Source organism: Acanthochromis polyacanthus, chromosome 22 (genome assembly GCF_021347895.1).
Source record: "Acanthochromis polyacanthus isolate Apoly-LR-REF ecotype Palm Island chromosome 22, KAUST_Apoly_ChrSc, whole genome shotgun sequence".
Lineage (NCBI taxonomy): Eukaryota > Metazoa > Chordata > Actinopteri > Pomacentridae > Acanthochromis > Acanthochromis polyacanthus.
Genome location: NC_067134.1, coordinates 19111045 through 19118090, shown reverse-complemented (window position 1 = coordinate 19118090; position 7046 = coordinate 19111045).

Genomic DNA, 7046 nt, shown 5'->3' with positions numbered 1-7046 from the left:
TGTCCAGTCGTCGTTCGTGCCATGGATTCACAGCTGAGACCAAGAGCCTGACGAGAGAGATTTCACTTGTCTGCTGAGCATAACTGAAGAGTTCACAGTAAATCTCTAAAGAGTGATGACAGTCAAAGAAATTTTGCATAATTAAGATTATGTATTATTGATTTTTAAGTGAGGAAATGTAATTATTATTTCGACTTGTACTTTATGACAAATGTTAAGCCGTCTTGGATAATGTTCAGGGTGGGCTGGAAAAAAAAGCACTTGCTTCATGCCCATCCCATTTTGGTTATGATGATGAAATCGAGAATATAATGTTGTGTTGAAGTGTCTGACCAAAATTCTGCATTTCTGCTACAAATCTGCAAAATCTTCACTGACCTTTCTGTAAATCATGTGGCACATGGCCACTCTGATCTTCATGCCTGTTCTTTGGACATGATAATAGTAGAGATGTTGGAGAATAGTGAGAGCAAACGTGGAGATGGACATGGCAGCAGCATAACCATACGCCATGTAAAGACTTCTATGATCGTCTGGATGATTATTCTCAAAGTACAGGATTATTTTCCCCAGAAGAAGTGGCTGGATCACTTTTATTGCTTCCTTTATGACAAAGACAGCAAATAAAAATTCATAATAGAGCATGCAGACAATCTCAAGCTCATTGGTTGCAAACATTAGATATGGAAAATGTTGAATCACAAATGCTGAACTAGTAGTCTCACAAACTCTTGCTGCTAGTATTCTCAAAAACACATTACAGCTCATCAATAAGGAAAACCTTATCAGAGAACGTAAGACGAACAAATACAATACATCTGAGTAGGCTAACAATCTCTGATGATTTCATTACAACCAATAAATGTGACAAAATATTAAGGAAGCTTTGACTGTCCACAATATACCTGTGAAAACACAAACAGCCCAGCCAACACATAGGACTTCCCATAGCACTTAATAAGAACTCTGGTGAGTTTTGGCTTCTCAGGTTTCCTTGTTGCCCTTTTAACTTCATGGTCCCACAATCTACATAGACAAACACAAAAATGTATCGATTCAGACATGAAACATGAGAGTCATCAAAGCAAAACTCCTCTCATAATTTGCAACAAAACAAAAAAACATGCAGAGAGCACCCCTCCAGGACCTGTCTCCTGAAAGGCGCTTTGGTCTCCCTCATTTAGACAATGTGGTGCCACTGAAGCTTTACGAATCGTTTTTCATCTGGTCTCTTCTCTGCGACCATTTGTCTTGAGAGATCCTTTTGCCCCACTATTGCTATTGCACCCAACAACAAAGCTCACAGGATCACACAAACTTCTCCTTCAAGTTATGGTCGCAATACTTCAGTGTACAGATGACAGTCTCAAAAAACGCAAATTCAAATTCAAAGGTTTTATATGGAACGTACATGCGGAACCAATCCTGTCATCTGTTTCATTTTTTCCCTGAACTGGTTTCTGGTTAAAACATGCACAGCTAAAATTTAAATATTACAACTTGCCCTTGTGCAGTGTGGGTGAAAAACAAGGTTGGGACTCCACAGATTTGCACATTCTAAAGGAATCAGTGGTACAGAGCTACATCATGTGTTTTGTCAACATCTTTGCATTTTCTCGAACTAGCCTTCCCTTGCTACACCATTCTGTCAAACATAATGTTGCACCTCACCATCATGGCCTTATAATGCATCACAGTAATGTTGTACCTCTGCAGCTCCTTTCCTAGGGTTTCAGACCGATCCTCTGGAAGAACCCTGTACAAGTCACTTTCCTTGAGTCTCCGTTTATAGCCAAGGTGCAGCAAGGGGGTTAACCAGCTGAAACAGAGAGTAACTTGGAGAATTAGAGATTACGGATAAATCATGTCAGTCCAACAGAACACAAATAACAGTGGTGTCTCTGTTCTTATTGCTAGTTAACACCAGCTGTGTTTGAGCAACATAAACTGCTTCTGACCGTTGTAAGTGGACTCACTTTACCGGTTCAGTGTTCAGTTAAAAGTGATTCGCATCACAAACTAGACGAGCCCTCAGTAGAGGACAGAACCACGCCCTCTACTGGCGAACACCCTGTCCTCCCTATACAAATGATGCAATATGTATCAATTTTTATCATCGTACGTATCTCCCTTCCTACTTGATCTGCAGACCTGTAACTCCACAACTAAGCAGGGGACCTTAGACTGATCTTCAGTGTCAAGTTTGAGTAGGCTGACTTCAGCACTTGCAGAGATATCGGAATGGACATAGCCACATACATACTTACCCAGCCAGATACCGCACCGAATGCAGTAACCCCACTGACGTTTGTCAGGCGTGGTTAACAATAATCTACAAGTCACGTTTGCGGTACAAACATCTTGGTTTTGCCGTTTTATTCATTCTTTTGAAGAACCCAATGCTCGGAGGTATCAGTGTCACCAAACAACAGAAATACACAATGCTTGGTCTGTCAGTCAATGGTCTATCATTTCTAAAAGGTTTAGCTGGATTACATAAGTTTGTATCTGTGACTCTTCACCCTCATAACAAAGAAGAGCCAGACCTGAGTGACCTGAATGGGAGATGCAGTTGGAAAAGGTCAGAGAGGATGTTTGGATCTAGCCTGTTGACCATTTCGAAGGAATCAAAATCCTCCATTCAACATGTACTGGATTCAAAGAAAGGCAAAAGAAATCATCCACATCTGGTAAATCAGACAAAGGACCTGATCACTGGTCCCCCTCTCCCCACCAGCCAATCCTCATCAATTACCAAGCAGCTGAAATAGTGGACAGTTTTAAACATCTTGGAATTACACTCAACAATAAATTCACCTTTGACCAGCATACCACAGACATCCAAAAAAAGAAGCCAGCAGACATCTGTAAACTAAAAGGATTTCATGTTGCCCCCCATGTCCTTCTGCTGCTGTATCAAAGTATCATCCAGTCCATCCTCCTGTACTGCTTCACCTGCTTCTATAACATCCTCACTGTTACAAATAAAACCAAACTCATAACCACCACAATCTCCAACATAACCGATCTGCCCAAATCGAACCTCACAGAATGAAACAACAGGGCCATTACACAAACTGCAAACATAATAGAACAGCACATAACACACTCACTGAACACATACCTCACCGTCCTCCCCTCATGCATACAGATGCAGACGAGCACGACTAGGCAAAAGCCTGATCCCATGTGTTACAGCAGCCCTTAATAACAGGCCAAGGTGATCTGGCCAGAGTGAAAACTACCCTTATATGTCAAACAGTGTTTTTGTAGAATGTGCGTTTTGGTTTCTCTTTGGGTTTTTTGTACTCTCCTGTCAATGTAAATCAAGTGGAATGGTGCTGAGGATAACAATTTGCCCACGGGGACAATAAAGTCTAAGTTAATGTTACATCATCCAGGATCAGGTAATCCATGTGACGTATGTGCCAGCTATTTAAGGCAATATTAAACAGAGCCCTCCTAACCCTGAAACAAATTTATCAGGATTTCTAAATGTGGATTATCAATACTTTAAATGAAACTACAGGTCGCAATATTAGCCACTAAACCCAGAACACATAATACAAGCAAATACACAATGTGAACATTTTTAACATGTGGTTTGAATCATATAGAAGCTAGGTGGCCAATACTGAAAAAAGAAAGAACAGAATCCTTTCTTCGGCAAGAGACTTTCAGGAGGCATGACAACACTTATCGTTAACATACAACCATAAAATTAATCATTGTAGATCAAATTTTTCCGTATGATTTTTTACTTTTTTCTGAGCAACTGGGCCCGGGACCAGCCACATGCTGAGGAGGTTTAGCTCACATCAACATTATTAAAAGCATATATGACAATTTCCAGTTCATTAAAAGATAAAACATTTGATTTCAATCAATCAATCAAACTTTATTTGTACAGCACCTTTTAAAAACTGAGGTCAACAAAGTGCTTTGACACAGACAGGAACATAAAGGCATCACAGCACAAGAGAGACTATGGAGTTAGAACAGTCTCATAATTCACAAATGCACACAGAAGAATTCACAAATGTAAACTGCAATCCACAAATGCACACAGAAGAATTCACACATGTGAACTGGGGTTCACAAATGTAAACTGCAATCCACAAATAAATTAAGAAAGTTCACAAATGTATTTCTGCATTCACAAACTGCTTTTGTGTGTGAATCTTTTTTGAGACTGCTCTGCCGTCAGCTCGATCCACAAATGCATTTTTTTCAACACGGAAGTTTCTGTAGCCAATCAGATGTCTCCCTCCTTTCAGCCAATCACAAAAACTCACCCCACGTGGGGGTGGGTGTACTGTTCAGCCAATCATATGAACGCGTCCGCACAGCGTTATACTTCACCGTGTCATTGGGCTGAAGAGTGAAGCTGCCGTCGGAGAGACCATGGCGTCTGATGGGGACAATAGACCTTTTATTTGTTTACAAACATTGTGACGTTTTTTGTGGCCGGGGCTTATGCTGGAGGCAAAAGCTGAGCGAGAAGTCAAGCGGGACTGGGAGTATATAGTTTGCGCTGGGAGTTTGCGCTGCAAACTCGAGCATTTTTAACCCGTTAAACTTCAGTGTACCGCCGGCGGTACACTTACTAATTTGCATAGGAATTTAAAGAATGTCCGAAGACTGCAAACGCGAATATATAAACATTATACGCCGATGGAAAACTTAGATTCTCATGAATCCGCCGGTATAAACCACTTTCAGATGTGATTACCACAGCGGATAATATAAACACGTTTGTCCGACAAACAATGAATATCCATCCATCCATTTTCTATACACGGCTTCAACGTACACAGCGCGACTGACATTTCCGGGTTCATTATTACACACAGATGAAAATATTCCACAAAAAACGGCCATAATCCAACCTTTTACATCCAGACGACACAAGCCAGTAAACTATTTTGTCCAAAACATGTCTTGAAGTCGGTATATAATCCACAAATCGGTCGTTTTCAAGGAAATGCACCTCGCGATGCGCGTCCAATATTCCCTGTATTTCTCGTCATATTTAACGGGTTATTGTTTTTGATTGTATTTTTTTGTGTGTGTCTTGTTGTGTCCTTGTTCTTATGGTGTGTGTATTTGGACCCAGTGTCTGGAATAAAGCTGAACTGAATTGAATTGAATATTTTTTATTTACAAATAGAATATTAGCGATTTTTTGTACTGAAAATGGCTGGAATTGACTGCAGCTGATCGTCTCTGTCCAGTCTTTTCGCCTCAGTGCATTTAACCACAACTGTCTTCGTTCCCTCTGAGCACGAGTGTTCGGTGGAATCCTATAAAACTTTAATTTGCGTTCGCCAATGTGATTCCTCCTATTCTGGCATCCAAAAACACAGCAGGACGACATTTTAGAGAAGTTGATCGAGCCTAGTCTCTATCACATTGAGACTAGGCTCAATGTGACATTGATACTGACATTAACCGTGGCTTCTCGCCTAAACAGCGGTAAAAGTACTGGTATTAACCGTGGCATGTTCCCTAAACAGTGGCATTAACCGTGGTATCTCTGCTGGCATCTCCAGAGGCCACTGGAAATGCCGCTGCGGCAGTGGCATCTCGCCCAAACAGTGGCATTAACCGTGGCACCGCAGCGGTGCCACAAAGAGTGTCACTGCACCGTGGCATTAACCGTGGCACCGCAGCGGTGCCACAAAAAGTGTCACTGCTCGCTGCCAGTGCCACAAATCGGACCTGCTGTCTCTCCAGAGACGATCAGCTTCAGTCAATTCCAGCCATTTTCAGTACAAAAAATCGCTAATATTCTATTTGTAAATAAAAAAAATATGACGAGAAATACAGGGAATATTGGACGCGCATCGCGAGGTGTATTTCCTTTAAAACGACCGATTCGTGGATTATATACCGACTTCAAGACATGTTTTGGACAAAATAGTTTACTGGCTTGTGTCATCTGGATGTCCAAGGTTGGATTATGGCCGTTTTTTGTGGAATCTTTTTTTTGTGTGTAATAATGAACCCGGAAATGTGAGTCGCGCTGTGTACGTTGAAGCCGTGTATAGAGACAGGATGGATGGATGGATATTCGTTGTTTGTCGGACAAATGTGTTTATATTACCCGCTGTGGTAATCACATCTGAAAGTGATTTATACCGGCGGATTCATGAGAATCTAAGTTTTCCATCGGCGTATAATGTTTATATAATCGCGTTTGCAGTCTTCGGACATTCTTTAAATTCCTATGCAAATTAGTAAGTGTACCGCCGGCGGTACACTGAAGTTTAACGGGTTAAAAATGCTCGAGTTTGCAGCGCAAACTCCCAGCGCAAACTATATGCTCCCAGTCCCGCTTGACTTCTCGCTCAGCTTTTGCCTCCAGCATAAGCCCCGGCCACAAAAAACGTCACAATGTTTGTAAACAAATAAAAGGTCTATTGTCCCCATCAGACGCCATGGTCTCTCCGACGGGCAGCTTCACTCTTCAGCCCAATGACACGGTGAAGTATAACGCTATGCGGACGCGTTCATATGATTGGCTGAACAGTACACCCACCCCCACGTGGGGTGAGTTTTTGTGATTGGCTGAAAGGAGGGAGACATCTGATTGGCTACAGAAACTTCCGTGTTGAAAAAAATGCATTTGTGGATCGAGCTGACGGCAGAGCAGTCTCAAAAAAGATTCACACACAAAAGCAGTTTGTGAATGCAGAAATACATTTGTGAACTTTCTTAATTTATTTGTGGATTGCAGTTTACATTTGTGAACCCCAGTTCACATGTGTGAATTCTTCGGTGTGCATTTGTGGATTGCAGTTTACATTTGTGAATTCTTCTGTGTGCATTTGTGAATTATGAGACTGTTCTAACTCCATAAGAGACAGCAAAGAACAAGATCATTTAAAAGACAAAACATTTAAGACATATACAAAACACAAAGTGAAATTGAGAGAGTCCATGTCATTGGAACCCAGACAATACAAGAACCCTGCTAGATAAAAGATAAAAGACGACATCACATAAAAGCAGTTCTATAAAAGTGTATGTTTGCAGTTTGACTT